Source organism: Rana temporaria, chromosome 1 (assembly GCF_905171775.1).
Source record: "Rana temporaria chromosome 1, aRanTem1.1, whole genome shotgun sequence".
Lineage (NCBI taxonomy): Eukaryota > Metazoa > Chordata > Amphibia > Anura > Ranidae > Rana > Rana temporaria.
The window spans coordinates 432,136,142-432,158,165 of record NC_053489.1 but is presented as its reverse complement, the minus strand read 5'-3'; positions in this window follow the sequence as shown (position 1 = coordinate 432,158,165).

Below are 22,024 nucleotides of genomic sequence, written 5' to 3'. Positions count from 1 at the left end.
AACGACGAGGACTTAATAGCAAAGAAAGTTAAAGGGGTTGTAAAGGTTTGTCTTTTATTTTCTAAATAGGTTCCTTTAAGCTAGTGCATTGTCGGTTCACTTACCATTTCTTTCGATTTCCCTTCTAAATGTTTTTTTACTTTGTTTGAATTTCTCAATTCCTGTTTATCCTCAGTAAGCTTTCCACCATCATCCGAGCGGTGAAAAGTCATTAATAACAGCTTACTGAACAGCTTACTGAGGAGAAACAAGAAGTGAGAAATTCAGACAAAGAAAACAAAGACAAAAAAAACATTTAGAAGGGAAATTGAAGGAAAAGGTAAGTGAACCAACAATGCACTAGCTTAAATAAAAAATAAACCTTTACAACCCCTTTGAAGTGATTGTGAACACAACCATTTAAAAAAACAAAAGCACAAGTAGGTTTATACTTATACTTGTTCTGTGCCATGGAAGTGTACAGAGTGGCCTTGATCCTCCCCTTCTTGGGTCCTCTGCTGGTGCTCCTGGCTCCTCCTCTTTTTGGTGGTACCCCATAAGAAAAAGGTTTCCTATGGGAGCCCACCTGTGTGCTTGTTCCTGTGCCTGGCTGTCTGCGCCTACCCCCTACTCCCTCATCACTGGCTTTGATTGACAGCAGAAGGAGCCAATGGTTCCTGCTGCCTCAGCAAATCCTGTGAGACCAGGAAGTGAGGGGAGAGAGCTGCAGACAGGTATATTGGTGGATTAAATAAGGGCTCAGATAAGGAGGTGCACTGGACAACTTCACTACCATTGTGCTATGTGCAAATTTGGGACCCTCACCCCGATCGGAGGCCATCCCGATTTGGGATTTGCCTTTTTTGTCCAGGAAAATCAGCAATGTTTGGCTCTGCAGCAGCTGGCTCCAACAAAATGGCCACCAGCGGGAGGGGAGGGGGCTCAATCTGTGCAGCCAATGGATCGGCTTCTCTCTTTACAATTCTGAAGCCAGGGTTAGCTGCACAGATCGGCCCCTCCCCTCTCCACTGAACACACAGTGCAGCTCATGGAGTTTGCTCTGCTCTCAATGCCCCTCTCGGTGTAAAGCCCAGGCCAGCAACGTTGTAACTATGTACATGGGGGTAACTATGCACAGGGGGGTAACTATGCACAGGGGGGGTTACTATGTACAGGGGGTAACTATGCACAAGGGGGTTACTATGTATAGGGGAGCAACTATGCACAGGGGGGTTACTATGTAAATGGGGTAACTATGCACAGGGGGAAAAATATGTACAAGGAGGTAACTATGTACAGGGGGGGTTACTATGTACAGGGGGCATTACTATATACGGGGGGGTAACTGTGTACAGGCGGGGTAACTATGTACTGGGGGGTTACTATGTACAGGGGGCTTACTATGCACAAAGGGGTAACTATGTACAGGGGGGTAACTAGGGGAAGAGGGGTAACTAGGTACAGGGGGAGGGGGATAACTATGTACAGGGGGGGTAACTATGTACAAATGTACAAGGGGTAACTAGGGGGAGAGGGATAACTATGTACAGGTGAGGGGGTAACTGTGTACAGGGGTGGTAACAATGGCTCTGCTTGGGACACTGGTGTAAGGACTGAGGCTGGGGACACTGGTGTAAGGACTTAGGCTGAGTTCACCTGATGAAATGACTGACTCTGCTGGGGGCAATTGATGCAAGAACTGACTCTGCTGAGTGCACCTGATGAAAGGACGGATTCTGCTGGGGGCACCTGATGCAAGGACGGACTCTGCTGGGGGCACCTGATGCAAGAACGGACTCTGCTGGGGGCACCTGATGCAAGGACGGATTCTGCTGGGGGCACCTGATGCAAGGACGGACTCTGCTCGTGGCAGGCGACGTGGCAGGTGACACGCTCAGGGGTCCCATTGATTCTGCATTATGGTGAGATGAATGATTTCATTTTATATTACAATGTAATAATAGAAATATTGCGCTTAAATCATCCTGACACCATAACAACCATGGTGCCGGGAATTTTGTATTATTAAATTATCTGTGGTAATGCACTAAGTGTGCGCATGCTTTCCATTTATGTTTTTCTTGTAGTTCCTTTCGGATTACCCCATCTGAGGAAGTTAGCATCCACCTAGCTTTGGCAGGGCTGTCTTAATGAGAGTGCACACCTGGGCACTGCCCAGGGTCCCCAGCTGCATGGGGCAAGCCTGCACTTTCCACAAAGCAGCTGGTCCTTGAGTCCGCGCTGCCTGGGCTCAGAGTGCTGGGGAAATATCTGGGGTGTAGAGAGGTCAGAGTGCTTGGGCGGCATCAATCTAGCACATATATTATATGCACAGAACAGCTTTGTTTATGTACAGTATGTAGTATTTTCCCACTGTTTCTTTGCTGTACAGAATGATTGTTCATGTCTACATTGTAGACGCCCCGCAGCATTACTTTGCCCAGGGGCCCATGATACTATTAAGATGGTCCTGAGCTTTGGAATACCATACAGGGCCGATCCTAGGCAGGGTGCTTTGCATCTGCAGATGTGGGGGCGCCAATGTGTATACACACACGAAAGTGCCTCAAAGAAACTACTTGCAGGAAAGCACTCGGGCTCTCACACTGGGATTGCAGATGAGGCTTTTTTCAGGCGCTATTTTTAACGCTAAAGCGCCTATAAAACCCCTCCTGTGTAAAAGGGGTCTAATGAACCATCTTCTGTACTATTGTCTGCAGTCTCTGACCATCTCCTATATCATGTCTGCAGTCTCTGACCATCTCCTGTACTATGTCTGCAGTCTCTATTCATCTCCTGCACTATGTCTGCAGTCTCTAATCATCTCCTATATCATGTCTGCAGTCTCTGACCATCTCCTATATCATGTCTGCAGTCTCTAATCATCTCCTATATCATGTCTGCAGTCTCTGACCATCTACTATATCATGTCTGCAGTCTCTGATCATCTCCTGTACCATGTCTGCAGTCTCTGACTGTCTCCTGTATTATGTCTGCAGTCTCTGACCATCTCATGTATCATGTCTGTAGTATGTCTGGGAGTCTTTCTAACAGACTCTCTAACAGAAGCCCTCTCTTTGTCCATCAGGGAGCCCCCCCCCCCTCAAGGTCCTAATAAAGTACTCTGCTTCTCTTCCTGTATTTTGTTTATTGTTAAGAGATCATGTAAGGATCCCAGGGTAATGAAGACTTTGTGGGGGAGCATTTCTGTGGTTGAGTCGTTGCCATAAAAACATTTGTAAAGGGGAGGAGTTAGTAAATTGACCACACCCATGTGGGGGTGCCAGAAATATTTCTGCACCCAGGCGCCTGTGACACTAGGATCGGCCCCGATACCATATATACATTTTACACCACCATTTTATCTGATATCTGTTACGTCACCTATTAGCGCTGGAAGTGACTGTGTTTTTTGTATTTCATGGTGCCTGGATCATTGAAGCGCTAACACAAGGTGTTTGGAGTATCTTTATCTGCTCATTGTGAAACTGTGGAATACACCGGCCCGCGCATGTTGGCACGCGTGCGCGCGCGGCGTTAGCGCACGCGGTAACGGCACTTGTCGCCAAAACGCCTATTTAAAGAAGTCAGGTCCCCCACTGTCTTGCTGTCTAGTCTACAGCATGTCCCTGGAGATTCTCACTTTGGAGTACACAAGACGTCCAAGCTTCTCCAGCGTACCTTCTGATGGCCACAGCTACTTCGGGACTGCAAAAGCTATGTGGAAGCCTGCACCACCTGCATCCAAAACAAGGGCAGCAGAACCAGAGCTTGGGGGTTATTGAAACCATTACCTGTTCCAGAGAAACCATGGAGGATGATATCCAGAAGATTACACCACCATCTTCGTAGTGGTAGATAGACTTTCCAAGATGGTTCACTTTCTGCCTATGGTGGGAACGCCTTCTGCTTCTGAGACAGCAAAAGTATTCATTAAGGAGATAGTGAGACTCCATGGCATACCCACAAATATTGTATTTGACCGTGGGGTGCAGTTTACGTCAAGATTTTGGAGAGCACTATGTGGAGCCCTGAAAATTGATCTCTCCTTCTCGTCTGCATATCACCCGCAGACCAACGGCCAGACTGAACGCACCAACCAAACGCTTGAGCAATATTTGCGTTGTTTTTCAAGATTTTCTCAGGATGATTGGGCATCTCTATTGCCCCTTGCAGAGTTCGCCTATAATAACTCTGTCCATTCCGCTACCAAGCAGTCTCCATTTTTTGCTAACTACGGTTTTCACCCTCTACCGGCTGCCCAAGAAACTCTGGACTTCTTTTCCGCTAACAATAAATTACTCCAGGAGACAATGGCGAAAACCCAAGAATATAACAAGGAGGTGTTTGACAGGAGGAGGAGCGGAGAACTTAATCTAGCGCCAGGGGATCAAGTTTGGCTGTCCATCCTGAACCTGAAATTAGCGTGCCCATCCAAGAAATTGGGTCCTAAGTTTGTGGGTCCCTTCAAGATACTTAGGAAGATTAACGAAGTAGCCTACGAATTAAAGTTACCTGCCTCTTTCCGGATTCACCCAGTCTTCCACCTGGCATTACTCAAACCCACAGTCTCAGACCCCTTCACCAACCGGAATACCGGGCCTCCTAAACCAGTTCTTATCGATGGCGAAGAGGAATTCGAGGTGGAGTCCATCCTGGATTGCAGGAAGAGACGTAACCAGGTTCAATACCTGGTGAAGTGGAAGGGCTACGGTCCGGAAGAGAATTCTTGGGAACCAGAGACCAACATTTGGGAATCCGGAGGCTGCCCGTAGAGGGGGGGGAATGCCATGGAAGGCGTTTCAGCAATGTGCCCATCAGCAACAATCACACTGAAATCCAGTTCCAGTGCGTGCGCGGTGACGCGTGAATGCGCGTGGCTGGAGCGCGCGCGGTGATGGCACTTGGCGCCAAAACGCCTACTTAAAGAAGTCAGGTCCCCCACTGTCTTGCTGTCCAGTCTACAGCGTGTCCCTGGAGATTCCTGTATCCGTATACCTGCTTGCATCTGATTACCTGACCCGGCTTTCTCTGACCACTCCTGCTTGCCACCTGTCCCTGATCCCAGCTACGTCTGACTATTGCACCTGCTCTCTCCCTTGCTCTGATCTCTGCCCACCTGTTGTACCGAACCGGCCTGGACTTTGACTACCCTTTGGATTCTGCTTTGGCTCCTGATCTGCCCGTCTGTGTTTGACCCGGTCTGCTTCACCCTGCTTGGTTCCTGTCCCACGAGTGCGGCGCTGCTGTTCCAGCTTGCCGTTAGTATCCCGCCAGGACTTCGGTGCACCCTTCTACTGCCGCATCCAGCCCGCTACTCAACTTACTAGCCAGGCGCTTGTGTCCCTCTGAACTCCTGACCCCTGTCTTCTCTACCAGGGGCTCCTGAGTCAGAGGCTTACGAGAGGCTGCTCCCTGCACATTGGGCTCCACTACCAGGTACGTGACACCATACCTCATTCATCTCAGACACACCCCTTTGAACCACGCCCATTTTTCGCTGCAGTACGCTACGCGCAACATTTTTTTTGTTGCTATGTCACGCTTAGAAACGAATGCTCCGCCCCCTAATTATAATATGACCCTGCCTACAGGGTCCCTAAATTTTTTTTTACAATGTTGCCAACTTTGCAACACACTTTAAAACAGTAGGAAACAGAGACCCCTGCTGGTTAGAGCTTACAATCTATACATTATTATATGTGTGCTCCTACTATGGAGGCTCTCAAAATGTATAGAGTTAGAACTACAGATTATGCTGGGGTGCATTGTCATGGCCTCTGTAGTTTACATGTGTATTTGCAAATGTGTGCAAACCAAACTCCTGCTTTTATGTGAACTTTTAGATAGGACATTTCAGTTTGTTGCATGCTGGTTAGCAAATTGAGCTGGGAATTTCTCTCTGTTTTTTTGTTAGACATGCATCACCCTTCCATGTGCTCTTTGCTGTTAACAGCGGTTATATGTTGGAGCAGTTGACCTTTGTTTGTAGTAGGGCTCAGGTAAGTATAAGGTGGGGTGAGGGGGCGATACTCATGCCTAAACACCTCAAAGCAAGAAATGCATTAAGGTAAAAAATGTTTAGGCTTTATAACCACTTTAAAGTCTGACTAATGACTTGCGTGTTAGGCTGGTCATACATTAAACAATTTTCTTGTACAATTTTTCTTTAGATTTACAAAAATCATATAACATGAGGTCAAACCTAAACACGTTTAATTATTTGTATGTGTAGCAAATCCCAGGCCTCCTTTAGTCTAATGAGAACCTCCGGGGTCAAGAGCTGCTGACATCCTTCTGTGTAAAGTGAGTTACCAGGCATAGTGGGCCATATTCTCAAACAAGTTACGTAGGCGTATCAACAGATACGCCTACGTAAGTCCGTTTCCCATGTTTAAGTGTATTCTCAAACTGAGATACACTTAAACAAGCCTAAGATACGACAGCCTGCGCCGTTGTATCTTAGGCTGCAATATTTACGCTGACCGCTAGGTGGCGGTCAGCGTAGAATATGCAAATGACTAGTCACGCCGATTCTCGAACATACGCTTGCCCGCCGTAGTGTTTTAACGTCGTTTCCGTAAGCCATACGCGGCGTAAAGATAAAGATGCCCCCTAGGTGGCGTACTCAATGTTAAGTATGGCCGTCGATCCCGCGTCGAAATTTCAAAATTGAACGTCGTTTACGTAAGTCGTCCGTGAATGGCGCTGGACGCCATTTACGTTACAGTCAAAACAAATGACGTCCGTGAGACGTCATTTAGCGCAATGCAAGTCGGGTAATTTACCCGACGGAGCATGCGCATTACGATCGGCGCGGGAGCGCGCCTAATTTAAATGATCCACGCCCCCTGCCTGGATCATTTGAATTAGGATGGCTTACACGGGTGGACTTTACGCGATGCCACCGCAAGTTCACAGGTAAGTGGTTTGGGAATCCGGCACTTGCCACTTAAACTTGCGGCGGCGTAACGTAAAGTACATACGTTCCGCCGCCTGAAATGTATGAGAATATGGCCCAGTGAGTGTAATGCAAGATAAATTCATGGGCGCCAGGCACTTCTTGAATGCAAAGAGATTTTATTTCTCTTGAACAGAACTATAGGAGAGAGGGTTTACGGCCAGGACAGCCTTAGGTAGCTGTGACTCAGAGACTTCTACAGGTAGACAGCCATGCAGGGAAAAGCAATCAGCAAGACACCACATCTGCATGTGTAGGAATGCTGTCTCCTATGGCAACAGTCTTAGAACAATTCCTAACACAAGTTGTAACAAATTCCTTTACTTTTCTACAATCACTTCTTGCAGGTTCTCAACCCACTGAGCTCCCAGACTCTCTCTCTAGACTTGCTGATTCACTGCCACTGAATCCCTTGAGCTCTTCCAATCTTCACTTTAGTCTCTTCCTTAAGCGTCACCCCTGCTTCTTTGCTGGGTCCCTAGCTTGGCACTCCAGATACTTCTCAAGCTACACCCCACTGGCCTGCTCAGTCCCTGGCTTGACACCTGCTGAAGTTTCCCAATTCTTCACCATCCCTGGTTGGTGAGACTACTGCTCCAGGACTTGCTTCAGCTACTCACTGTGGTCCCTGGTAATAAGGTGTTTGGTCCCTTAGCATAGTTGCCAACATTTGAAAAAAAATTCCAGGGACACTTTGCAGCACAGCTATTAATTAAATTACCACACTCACTTCCCCGAAGCTCCACCCACTCCGCATAATCTTTGCCTACTTATTCTATTATCAGACACGATACATTGGACTAGAACCCCTACACACCACCTTGTTTACTAACACAATAATAAATCACAGAGGCTCACACATAATGCTGTGTAAAGTGCAGCACTCACCAAGTCTCTTAGGAGTTGGCTTAGCCCCTCCTCTCTGTGGTGGAAAGGAGACGCTCCTCCCCGCTCTCGCTGGTTCCGGTGCATCCTTATTCCTCCCCCGGTCTTACGTTCCCTCTTGGAGCGGTCCTGGAGTACGCTGAGGTGACAGGGGAGGCTGACTACAACTCGGCCCCGCCTCTCCATGCACTGAGCCGCCGCTCTAGCAGACGTTTCCCTCTCTCTTGTTCCGCAGCCCTCCCCCTCTAGCCACCAGTTGATCTCGCTTGTTCCGGTGATCTTATCTCTCTTGCGTCAGCTTGCCCTCTCACTGGTTCCGGTGATCTGTATCCAGTGTGTTGTGCCGTTTTGTCGCCGCTCCTAGTGCAGTCACCACGCCCGGCCCCCGGGTGTTCCGCTCAGTCATGGCTGCCGCCGGCAGGTCTCGCTCAGACTCCCGCTGCATCCTGCATTATTCCGACCGAGAACTGTGCTGAGCTCAGAGGACCCGACAAACCCCCATCATGGTAATATTTGGAGAGGCCCTGAAGCCGCACATGCCTTCCCCACTAGCAGGGGTCAAGTCCTGGGGAAAAAAGTGTGGGAACTCACCCAAGACCACCCCCCACCTCAAAAATAAAAAGAATGTGTGTGTGCGTGCATAATTTATATATATATATATATATATATATATATATATATATATATATATATATATAAAACAAATAAAGTGCAACATTCATTGTAAAGTGCCAGTTCACGAGGACAGCTCCAAAATTTACATGCATTACACACACAAAAAAAAAAAAAACACCTCAATGTGTGATAATGGTTCCCTCGGGAATTTCTAAAACTAATAGTGTGTATAAAAAAAGAGAGAGACTGTGCAACCAGGAGATGGTCAGAGACTGTGTGTCCAGGATACAGGAGATGGTCAGAGACTGTGCGGCCATAATACAGGAGATGGTCAGAGACTGTGCGGCCATAATACAGGAGATGGTCAGAGACTGTGCGGCCATAATACAGGAGATGGTCAGAGACTGTGCGGCCATAATACAGGAGATGGTCAGAGACTGTGCGGCCATAATACAGAAGATGGTCAGAGATTGTGTGGTCATAATACAGGAGATGGTCAGAGATTGTGGAGGTAAGTATGGAGTCCTTAGCCCTGCAAAAACTCTTAACAGGATCTGGAGCTTGTACTTTTTTTTTTTCATCACTGTGGCAAGTAAATAGTGTGGTGGAGGGCCCCCAAGTTGTACATAACTCTTCATACCTACATAGCTAATAGATGACAGAGCAGTAACTTGAAGTGCCCATCCCATATCCACACTTCAGGTCTGTCCTAACACACATGCAGTCTGCCCCCAGGACACAGTATACAGCTCCTCTATGCTGTACATGACCAGTGTAATTCGGATAGCCCAATTACCCCCCAAAACCCAACCACATTGTTACCATTACCTTAAAGCGGTAGTTCACCCTGACCCACATGATGTTACCATCGAGACAGGCATTGTAGCGCGAGCTACAGTATGCCTGTCCCGATTTTTTTAACCCCGTACTCACCTCGTAGTCGTCCATCGTAGATTCCGGCTCCCGCGGGGAATGGGCGTGCCTATGGAGAGGGAGGATGATTGACGGCCGGCCCTGGCACGTCACTCTCCCCGAAGACAGCCGGAGTAGGTCTCGGCTCTTCACGGCGCGTGCGCACAGGCTATGCGCACGCGTCGTGAAGACCAAGCCTATTTCGGCTATTTCCGGAGAAGCGTGACGCGCCAGAGCCGGCCGTCAATCATCCTCCGTCTCCAGAGGCACGCCCATTCCCCGGTATCTTCGATGGACGACTACAAGGTGAGTATGGGGGGAAAAAATTCGGGACAGGCATACTGTAGCTCGCGCTACAGTGCCTGATTTAAAGGTAAAAGAAAATTTTTTTTTTTTTTTCCTGTCGATAGGGTGAACCCCCGCTTTAACCCCCTATTATTATATAAACGAGAGACACAAGTAGTTGGAGTAAATTTGGCCACGACAGCCAAAATTTTTATTTTACCACAAAATAATATTAAATAAATATTAAATAAAATACTTAAATCAACAAAACTTTTCCTTTAACACTTTAATAACCACTTTTAATAATAGTAACCCAGCCTATTGGTCTTTGACGGTACCCGGCTTCAACCTCCTTTATTTAACCTTACACTGCGGAAACCATAACCATAACCGGCCCCCAGCCGACCCAGCTCGGAGACGAACCTTTTCCCACCGCAGTGCAACTATACCCGTATTCCAGCAGACACCGTTCCACTGGAATAATCCCCCATAAGGGTCCCATCCCACCGATGAGCCCACCACCATTTTCATCCCGTCTGTACTGCCACCATCAAAGACCACCGAACACCGCCGACCACTCGGCCACCGCTGTCATGACGAACCTATCCCTCCGACCTGAAATAGAGAAAAACACACAAACGACACCAAACACCACAAAATTAGGGAGGGTGGGTGGGAAAAACCTGCCTCCTCTGGTCTTTGCTTCCCGCACTTTCCTCCCTGGTCCACGCCTCCCCCTTTTATAATGCTCCTCCCCTCACTGCAAGTCCCTGCATTTTCTTTCCACCAATCAGCTTCCATCCTTCTTAACCCTTTCTTGTCCTACCTCCCCACAGTCATGCCCGGCCCTACGTTATTGTCTTCTGGCTTTTACTCCGGGCCTCACTTGACCAGTGTAATTCGGATAGCCCAATTACCCCCCAAAACCCAACCACATTGTTACCATTACCTTAACCCCCTATTATTATATAAACGAGAGACACAAGTAGTTGGAGTAAATTTGGCCACGACAGCCAAAATTTTTATTTTACCACAAAATAATATTAAATAAATATTAAATAAAATACTTAAATCAACAAAACTTTTCCTTTAACACTTTAATAACCACTTTTAATAATAGTAACCCAGCCTATTGGTCTTTGACGGTACCCGGCTTCAACCTCCTTTATTTAACCTTACACTGCGGAAACCATAACCATAACCGGCCCCCAGCCGACCCAGCTCGGAGACGAACCTTTTCCCACCGCAGTGCAACTATACCCGTATTCCAGCAGACACCGTTCCACTGGAATAATCCCCCATAAGGGTCCCATCCCACCGATGAGCCCACCACCATTTTCATCCCGTCTGTACTGCCACCATCAAAGACCACCGAACACCGCCACAGCCTGAAAGGGTAACGCCTTACCCTTACGGGCCCCTCCACACCCGCAGGGCCCTCTGTATTCCCTCCTGCAGATCCAAAAACCACAGCTCCATCCCCACATCAGATAAATGAACCCCATCCTTACTGAGGTATAAGTCTACATTCTCCTCCAACTCCAAGTGTCTTATCACTAGCCCCCCATGTCTTACCACAAAACGCCCAATCACCTTATTAACCTTGATCCGCCCTTTGTTCAGCCTAAATACCGATCTAGCCATGCGCCAAGTGGTCCGAGCGATTATGTCGGACCAAACCAGTAGCATTCCCGGGTAGGCCGCGCGAAAGGTCAATACATCCGCCTTAACGGCCGTGATCAAGTCCCCGATGGGCCTAATTCCTAAATCGTTCCCCCCTACATGGAGGACTAACACATCAGGAGGACGGTCCAATCGGGCATAGTGCTGCACCTCTGGCAGCACCCTGCCCCATCCCATCCCCCTAATGCCCAACCACCGTATCCTGGCCTCTCCCCTAGGGAATCCCAGCTGCTTGCCCTCTGGCCTAGCTTCCGCCCTTCTGGCCCCCCAATACACATATGAGTGCCCCAAAATCCAAACGAGGCGCTCCTGACCACCATCTGAAAAGACAAACAACAAAATTGAGTGAACAGCATCATGTACCACCTTCCACATGCACCACCTCCCACCTTCCGATACCTTTTTTACTCCGTCAACATATGTGGTCTAACGTATGACCTGAACCTCTTTGATTCCCACCTGCCGATACGTTTCACTGCCGCCTCATCCAACCCGCACCGAGCCGCCTCAGTAGCCGCCCCGATGCGGAAGGAGTGTGAAGCGAATTGCTTTTCATCGAACCCAGCTGCCCTTAGGCATTTCCTGAACACTGCCGTGAATTGAAACTTGGACACGAACGACCCGTCCGCATGCAGTAGCAGGGGCCCTCCCAGCCCCGGGCGTATGGCCAAAAACTCCCTCATCACCTTCACCGGGCAAACTCCTGACCCATGTAGCGCGTATAAAAACACGTCCACCCCTTTTCCGACCTGATCCGTTTTAGACCTGCGCAGCCTAAACACCATTCTACCTTCCCCCACTTGTACGTCTGTGAACCACAACCCTCCCCCAACTGTTTTTGAGGGGCTAACTAATTCACCCACCCGGAACGCCCCAAAAAACGCGATAGTGAACACTGCCCTAAACAAAATAACCTCATACTCACCAGAGCATACCTCCGACAGCACCCCACAAATCGCCTGCAACACCCCGAATGACACCGGTCTCCTCGTATCCCTGCTCCTGTTCCCTTTCCTGTAACCTTTTACCGCTTGTTTTACCCAAAATGACTTTGTAAAATCCAACCTGCCCTGTAGCTTAAATAAAAAGGCCAGTGCCGCCAACTTTTTGTCCAGCGCGGAAACCGACCCGCCCCCTTCCATGTGTCTAGCCGCAAAGTACAGTACCAACAAACCCATTTCGGCATCACCTGGCTTGTCTTCTGAAATGCACCTGAAAATGTCCCACTCCTTCCAGACCTTGGCATATGCCGCCCACGTAGGCCCACTCACCGAGCGCCTGATCCATGTTGCGGCGATTCCGAAACAATCCCCCACATCCACCCCGGGCAGGGGACCCCTTCTCTGTCCGCGTGCGGGGCCAACTCTCTGAACTTGTCCCACTGAAAGCGAGACAGCGCGTCAGCCAGCTTGTTGTCCACACCCGGAATATGCACCGCATACATAAATACGTTCCATTGCAGGCATCTCAACACCAAATGGCGCAGCAACCGCACCACCGGCAAAGAAGAAGCGGTGATCCGATTGATGACCTGTACCACCCCCATGTTGTCACAGTTTAGCCTGATCTTCATATTCCTGCAACATTCCCCCCACAATTCCATTGCCACCACCACCGGGAATAATTCCAGCAATACCAGGTTCTTCACCAACCCTCCCGTGACCCACTCCGCCGGCCACCCCTCCGCACTCCAGTGCCCTTTGAAAAACGCCCCGTAACCCGTAGATCCCGCCGCGTCAGTGACCAGGTCCAAATCGAAGTTACTCACCGGGCCTTCCATCCACAAGGACCGGCCATTGTAGTCCTCCAGAAACGAATGCCACACCCGCAAATCCGCCTGTAGCTCCCTTGTCAGTCTTACAAAATGCGTTGGCACTTTAACCCCCGCCGTAGCCGCCGACAGCCGTCGGCTAAACACCCGTCCCATAGGGATGATGCGGCAGGCAAAATTCAATTTGCCCAGCAGGGATTGCAGTGCCCTCAACTGTACTTTTTGGCGCCCCAACATACCTTTTATCTCCAGCCGGAGATTGTCCACCTTCTCCACAGGTAACCTACACTCCATGGCCACCGAGTCTATCACAATCCCTAAGAAACTCAATTCTGTGGTTGGACCCTCCGTCTTATCTGCCGCCAGCGGCACTCCAAACCTTTCCGCCACATGCTGCAATGTTGCCAGCAATGTCGCGCAAACCCTGGAAGCCGGGGGTCCAACGCACAGAAAATCATCAAGGTAGTGGATGACAGAATTTACCCCTGCCACGTCCCTAACTACCCATTCCAAGAAAGAACTGAACTTCTCGAACAAGGCGCACGAGATGGAGCACCCCATGGGCAAACACTGGTCTACATAATACTTCCCCTGCCACTGGCAACCCAACAGCCAAAAACTGTCCGGGTGTACCGGCAGCAAACGAAATGCAGCCTCAATGTCCGATTTTGCCATGAGCGCTCCCTCCCCATAGCCCCTGACCCACTGTACTGCCGCGTCGAAAGACGTGTACGACACCGTACAAGCCTCTGGGTCAATCGCGTCATTCACCGATCCCCCTTTTGGGAAGGACAAATGGTGAATGAGGCGGAACTTGTTCGGCTCTTTTTTGGGCACCACTCCCAGGGGCGACACCACCAGCCTGGGCAAAGGCACCTCCTCGAACGGCCCCCCCATCCTACCCAATTCCACCTCCTTGGCCAACTTGTCTGACACTACCCCCGGGTTCTCAAGAGCCGAACGCAAATTCTTAGCCAAAGGTGGCACCTCCGACAATGCGCACGGAATGGTAAAACCCACCGAGAATCCGGAGGCAAGCAGCGCAGCTGCCGCCCTGTCTGGATACCTATTTAGGAAAGGACGCATCCTTTCCCACTTCACCGGAGTCATCCCTCTTGTTCCCAGCTTCCCCTGTTCGCTTCCCTTTTTTAAAACATTGTGACAACGGATGGCTCCCCCCACACCCTGAACACTCGTGACGGAAACGACAGGTTCCTCCATATGTGCAGGAACCCTCGTTGAACTTCCAGCATAACCCCCACTTTTTTCCGGCCGGCGGTCCCGAGGTGGATGTACCTCCGGCCCCCCCCGAAAAAAACTGGTTCGGCGCCCGTGGAGCCGACATCATGCGCATCCACAGACTGATATCCTTGTGGTCCCACCTGAGGGATGGGCGCACCGCCCTGCGCTGACGAAATTGCTCGTCATACCGCAGCCAACCCGTCCCCCCATAAACCCGGTGAGCCTCCCCAATCGCGTCCATATAGCAGAACAACCCGGAGCAATGCTCCGGATTCTTCTCCCCTATGACGCTGGCCATAATGGCAAAGGCCTGTAGCCAGTTCACAAAAGTGCGCGGGATCAGCCTGTACCTCCTCTTCTCCTCATCCTCCTTTTTGGAGTCATCCGGCTTCACTCTATCCAGATTGAACTTCTCCAAAGGGAGGAGAGAGAAGATTTCCACGTACTCACCTTTTACGATCTTGTCCCGCACCTCCTGCTTCAAATGCACCCCAAGCGGACCCTCATAACAAACGTAGACTTCGCCTTTCGCAGCGTCAGCTATGCGCACCACATCAGATCTGACCACCGCTGGCTTGTCCCCCCCCGCCTTATCCCCTCCTGTGCTGCTATCCGGAACCGGCCCCGACCCCCCCGGTGAGGGGGACGTCCGCCACCACCGCGGGGGGTGCTGCCGCTGCAGCCCCCGCCCCTCCCCCCACCCACGGCGCCACCTGTGGATATGGTTGTAGCCCCCCAGAAAACCTCTGCACAAGATCCCGCAGTCCCCTGAAAAATTCCCCTAGGCCCGCCGGTGTCCCCGGCGCAGCAGGCGGAACGCCCGCCACCCCAGGGCCAGCAGCGGGGGGTGGGGGCTGGGCAGGCTGCCCACCCCCCCCTGACATGACACCCCCCACAGAAACCCCCATTGCCCCCCCCCACCCCCAACCCCCAACAATCTACACAAAACAGCAGCTACATCCCCTTCCATAGAATTGGAGTGCTTACCTTGTCGGCTGGATGCGTCTCCCACAGCCCTAGCAGGCCCGATCACCGCCGGCGGCGCCACCGCGGGCTCCTCTCCGTCCGACTCCGAGACTTCACCCTCCGACCTGTCTTCTGAAGCCGGCGTCCGAGACGAAGTCAACCCCCCAGGCGGACCATGCCTGGGGGTCGCAGACCCTGGCCTAAGCGCCGGGCGACCTCTAGATTGTGACCCGGCTGTCGTCGGGGCGGACTGCCCATCTCCTCTCCCAGGGCCCCGACTAGGCCCCGGCCCTCCATCTTCCTGCAAGGGGGGGTCCGACCCCCCTCCCCTCCGGGAACCGGCGGCCGCATGGGAATCCAGCCCGCCGGTCGAATCCCTGCTACTCCCACGCCGAGTCCCCCCCCTCGATGTCCCTGGGCTAGAGGGGGAGACCGAACGATCCCTGTGTCCCCGACGGGCAGGCGAGGAACGGGCGCCATCGTGACCCGTAGCCCCGCCCACCGAGCTCCGCCGACGGCGAGGATTCCGGTCCGCCTCACCCCCCGCCGAAGCATTGGCGCGCTTGGCCGGGGGGGGGCGCCGGGTCCACATGGGGGCTCCTAACTGGGCGCTGAGCTCTCACCGTAGGGCTGGGCGAGTAACGCTCCGGGGCCCTGGACCTCCGAGCGCGAGGCAGCCGCGCTTCCGTCTCCTGGGACCCACCCGCTTCTTCCCTCAGCAGACCGCCGACTTGCTCCTCCAGCCATCCGGGGTCCCGAGACGCGGCCGCCGCCCGTAGCCTTGCGAAAATCACGTCAATATCCATCACTATCTAACAGACCAGGAGCAGAGAGAAAAAAAAAACCTGCCTCCTCTGGTCTTTGCTTCCCGCACTTTCCTCCCTGGTCCACGCCTCCCCCTTTTATAATGCTCCTCCCCTCACTGCAAGTCCCTGCATTTTCTTTCCACCAATCAGCTTCCATCCTTCTTAACCCTTTCTTGTCCTACCTCCCCACAGTCATGCCCGGCCCTACGTTATTGTCTTCTGGCTTTTACTCCGGGCCTCACTGTACAGAGACACTAATGAGCAGCAATGACACAGCTCACCTGTGTCCAGTCCTAAGCACTCCACCCCTGTCATCTTGGGTCTCCCCCTCCTCCCTGCATCTTGATGCTCCTCCAAGCAATCGCTGCACACCCACAGAGTAGTGAGAGCCAGGCACACGTGGTGGCTGAGGAGGGAGATGTCAGCAGTGCCCTCATTGGATATCGGGAACAGGGCTCTGCAGCATGATGTAAGTGAAGCTCTGATTGGCAGAGTGTGTGGTGGACGGGGCTGTGTGTGTAAGCAGCCAAAGGCCAGTCCCTGAGGGACGGGGATGCGTTCCTGCAGGACTCGAGCACTGCCCACTAGCCGGGACAAGTCCCGGCAGGCTAAATTAGCCGGGACTAGGTCCCAAATAACGGGACTGTCCCTTTAAAAACAGGACAGTTGGCAAGTATGCCTTAGGTGTACGTTTATCAAACAGAGAAGAGCTGAGATCCTGATGATGACGGCTAATCTCTCAGGTGTGCCAGTTTATGAAGCTGAGATGAGGAGTGGAGAACATGTTTTTCACAAGACACACCCTTCTGTCATTGACTTATACACAGATGACCAGTTTATGAAGGTGAGAACTGAGGATCTCAGTGGCTATCTCTGTAAAATATCTCCATCCCAGATTCTCCAGCTCAGAGGTGGAGAATATGGGTGAGAAGCTGCTGTGATGTGAAGAAGGAGGTTTCTTTCCTCCTAATATCAGCAAAAGCAATCTTAAAGATTGATATAAATAATGGCCCAGATTCAGGTAGATTTGCCCTTTAGTTACACCTGTGAAGAGCAGCTGATTTGCTCTGCGCTGGGGCAAATTGGAAAGATTGCCACCTGATTCAGGATTCCTTTTGTCTGCTAACTTGCTCCTTTGTAAGGCAAAAATCAGGGCCTAAGCCAGCGCAAGTGAAAGTGGGTGTGCCCTATGCAAATGATCTTTTTTCCACTCAGCAGTGGTTTGCGCCTATTTTCAGGGCAAATTTTGCCCACCAGCTTGCACTGAGCGAATAAATAGGGGCAGACCTGCGCAGGTCCTGTGCAAAATTACATCCTGCTTGTTCCACCCCCCCCTGAGCAAGGTAATTTTGCCCTTTTTTCTGAGATGGCACCTCCTGATAAGAAAAAAAAAATAAAAGCAAATTTTGTCTCCACTGAGATGGATATACTGACGCGCCATACTGCCGTTCTTTTTGGTTCAGAGCGGAAGAATACCACCGTAGCCCAAAGGAGGGCAATATATGAGGCTATTACATTGGTAATAAATGCCCTAGGCATTGAGGAGAGGTCCTGGGAGGACATCCAAAAATTTTTTACTGACATGCGTCGTTGAGTCAGGGACAAAATTGTCCTAATCAGAAAGCATAGCGGGGGCACGGGAGGAGGACCAGCCTGCTCTTTACGATTAAATCCAGAGGAGGAGGTTATCGCACAGAGTTTAGCACTGGAGCAGGTGGAGGGACTGCCAGGCTATGACTCCACTGTTGGGGACTTGGGGACTGGTAAGTTTTTATTTCTCATATTTGCTGTGTATCATGGGAGGGGGTAGAAGGGAACATGTAAAAAGTTTTTGTTTCTCATATCTGCTGTGTATCATGGGAGGGGGTAGAAGGGAACATATGAGGGGGTAGAAGGGAACATGTAACAAGTTTTTGTTTCTCATATCTGCTGTGTATCATGGGAGGGGGTAGAAGGGAACATATGAGGGGGTAGAAGGGAAGATGTAAAAAGTTTTTATTTCTCATATTTGCTGTGTATCATGGGAGGGGGTAGAAGGGAACATGTGATAAGTGTGTTGCTCCAGCAACATTTTTGTTTTGTGTCATCCACAGATGTTGATGATGAGGCTGGGCCATCGTCGGCTGTAGGGCGACCCACGCCATCCCCAGAACATCATGGGGTCCAGTCAGGCCCCCTGCAGATACTGGGCATGTTGGTGGAGGAGGATATCGCCCATAGTCCATCTAGGGAGGAGGAAGTGGTGGAGGAGTCCATTATCCTCAACCTGGATGAATCTGTGTACCTCCAGGAGGATCCCACCATCCCTGACCTCCCCACCACCCCCCGACCATAACGTCATCCCCCTCCAGGGCAAGCCCCTCCAGTGTCCCCCCTCCAGTGTCCCTCCCTCCAGTGTGGCCCACTCCCCTTCTTCTACCTCAGTTCGTGCCCCAGCCTCTCCTCCAAGGAAGGCTCTATATAAAACGAGGGGTGTACCCTCCAGCCTCCGTGAAGGTCTGCAGGAGGAGCAGGCCCGGCAGACCCGCCATATAGGGGACATGGTGGGAGACTTGAGGCGGGTGGCGGACAGCCTGGCATCCTCCTCCTCCTCTCTGCAGCAGGCCCTCACCCTGCATGCTGACCGGGGGATACGAGATACTGAGAGCTTGGAGGAAGTCAGTGCCAACTGTGGAGCCATGGTCACCTGCATGGTCGAGCAGCAGGGCGCCATCGCTTTGCTAACAGCGGAGGTGAGCAGGTTGGCAGGTGCGGTGGAGGCCAACACTGCTGCTGTGCAGGAGGAGGGGAGATTAACCCGGCGGCAGCAGAGGACCAATACCACCCGGCAGCTGCGGATGTTGGCCCAAACCAACAGCGTGCTCACCCGCCTGGCCAACGCCATGGAGGGCATGCAGGCACCACCTGCCAGGAGTGAGGAAGTAGGGGTTGATGCTCCTCCCCCCCTCCATCCCCACCCCATGCTCCATCCCCACCACAGGCTCCATCCTCAGCCCAGGCTCCATCCCCACCACAGGCTCAACCACGCAGACTGAGGAGCCAGAGCCGGGGCACCCTTGGCACAAGGATGTCCAAAAAAAAAAAAAAAATTCCTTTTATTTTTTGTATTTTTTTCCTATCCCTTGCTGCTCATATAATGAGCTTTTTCTATTTATTTTGATTATGCTTATATTTTTTTTTGGGGGGATATTTTTTTTTTGCTTAGATTAGGAGCTTTTCTATATTTAGTTTATGCTCAAAGTTTTTTTTTTTTTGTTTGTAGTCCCTACACACGGTGAGGAGTGCTGTAGTTGCTCTCCAGCTGACCTGTGGCCATCTGTTGCTAACTTGCCCCTGCTTTTATAAAGTGCAAATTTGCCCCGGCCAAACAGCTTGCGCGCTTTGGGAGCAAAATGCTCCTCACACGCGCAAGTTTATGAATCAGTGGCAGTTCCTCATTTGCATATTTGCTGAGGAAAAAACATAAGAGCGCAAGTTGCTCCCTGAGCAAAATTGCCCCTTAATTGCGCCGGGGCAGAGAAACTGCCTCCGTGCAAAAATGGCACATTTCAGGCTTAGCTTGCTTTCTGGGTCACCCGCAAATTTGCCTGGGAGCAAATCCGTACTTGCGCGGTGCAAATCACACTTGCTCCCGCGCAAGTTGTACCTGAATCTGGGCCAATAACTATATATGTTTATGTATGTATATAGGTGATTATATATATATATATATATATATATATATATATGTGGCGCTACCCCCTCAGGAGCCGCTGGTTTGTTTTGGGATCTACTCTCTTAGTTTGGCTCAGCCCTATTTAACAAGCTCGAACCCTCTCTTGACACATCAGAAGTCTAGTGGGTAAGGTATTGTGACCTCTGCTGGGCTGGGATCACAATAGCAGGCACACAATATACAGTGATATAACAATAGTATTACCTGCTTTCATTGAAGGTCCCTCCAGACAAGAAAATACACTTCACACAGTGGATATAGTTAAACCAGCAAGGTAAGTTTACTTCATGTGAACTTGAAGAAAACAAGCATAGGTTTAGATCACGAACAAATAACTGTTAAATAATATCTCACTATGATTCCGCAAGGGCCCTTGCAGGAATCAGCAATATTCACTTAAACTAAGGTAGGAAGTCTATGCTCGCGAGCTCCCTCCAGCGAGCAGTTCTGCAGAACAGTTAATGTCCATGTTGCGGCCGGTAGGTGCACGTTAAATTTGTAATCCACAGTGGCAAACAATGAAAGAACTTTACCCAACAAAGTATCTGGAACAGTAGATGTTAGTGAACTGAGTGCTCGTCAGTGTCAGTCACTTTTACAACACTCTTAACAGTTAACTGGGCCTCTAAGCTTCAGCTGGAAGCCAAACACGTCTGTCTAGGTGAAAGTCAAAGCTAAGCGTATGCTCTCTCACCCGACAGGCCGATCCGCCTGAATTCTCCTCAGAAGGCGTTGGTGAAACACTGCTCCACAGCACAAGGGTCCCGGACAAGGGTGCACCACTGTTTCAGACGTCAGCTGGGCTGCTTCTTCGATCTCCGGGAACACGGGCTGGATACTGGAGTCTTTCTTCCTTCCGGATGGTTGGTCTCTCGGTGGGTTTAGGCTGTGCTGTGACGGCAGCTCCGCAGAGGTGAAGATGGTGAATATGCTGGTCCCGAGAGAGCGAGATCGACCGTGCCCTTTTCTTAAGTATGTGGAAAAGGTCTATTGCGCTACTGCGAGTGTTGGAACGTATAATAAGTGAACACGTGTAAATAACTGAAGCTGCTTAATCTGAAGGTGCACTAAAACCGTGAATAAAGTATAAGAAAAATAATGATCAGCGCTACAATATGGACAAAAAACAGCAAAAATATATGAAGTGATGAAGTCACGAGACGGTGATGCAACGCCGTAGGACAAAGAACCGCGTGATACAGGCAACCAACCGGAGGCCAGCAGACTGTAGCCGGCTAGCTATACGCCGCGTTCTGTGCTGAGCGGCTAATTCAAACTGTACTGCACCTTTATGGAATAAACTAGTTTTTAGTTTACCTGGACGTGCTTCACTATTATTTGGCATCATTCCTTCCCACTGGGCCCTACCTGCACACACTCACGGATCGGAGGACACTGCATCCGAGGACCATCCATCCCACCAGGATATCGGTGGAGTGCATTCGGAACGGGGGATCCGTGACGCTGAACCTGCAGGAGAAGCCAGCATTTGCCCTCTATGTGAACAAACTACTGGATGAAGGTAAGGGCAATGTGAGACTGCTGCTGGATTCATTCACCTGATCTAGAAGACCTACTCCCCATCTTTTCCCATTTAGTTCAGCCATTAACTCTCAGTGACTTGTGCAGTTGTACACTCCATATTGCATCTGATGTAATATTGATCATTCTTTCTTCTTTTTTCCATTTTTTCTTGTTTTTCACTGACTTTTTTCTCCCCATAGAGGGTATTGTCACTGTATATTTTGGTTTTGCAGTCCACTGGTTTATATCACCTTTTGGGGTGACTTGTTGTTGTAGCCAATCAGATGACTACACGACCTATTGAAGGCTAGGTTTGCACTGTTATTATATATTTTTGCTGTTTTTTGTCCATATTGTAGCGCTGATCATTATTTTTCTTATAATTTTCTTAAGTAACCTCCCCCACAAGTCTGTGCGGGTGTGTCACATGTTCCAAGGCTGCAGGGCATTATGGGATGTGTAATCTGTTTTTCCTAAGAGTTAATGGAGTCCATACCTCCCGCTACTTGCAATCCCATAATGCATAACTCCTTAAAGGTATCTTACATATGTACAAGCGTGAATAAAGTCCCAGCGGGGATGGCCTGTCCTTAACTCTGAGGCCTCGTACACACGACAGAGAAACTCGACGTGCTTGGCACGTCGAGTTCCTCGTCGAGTTTTGGGATGAAGCCGCCGAG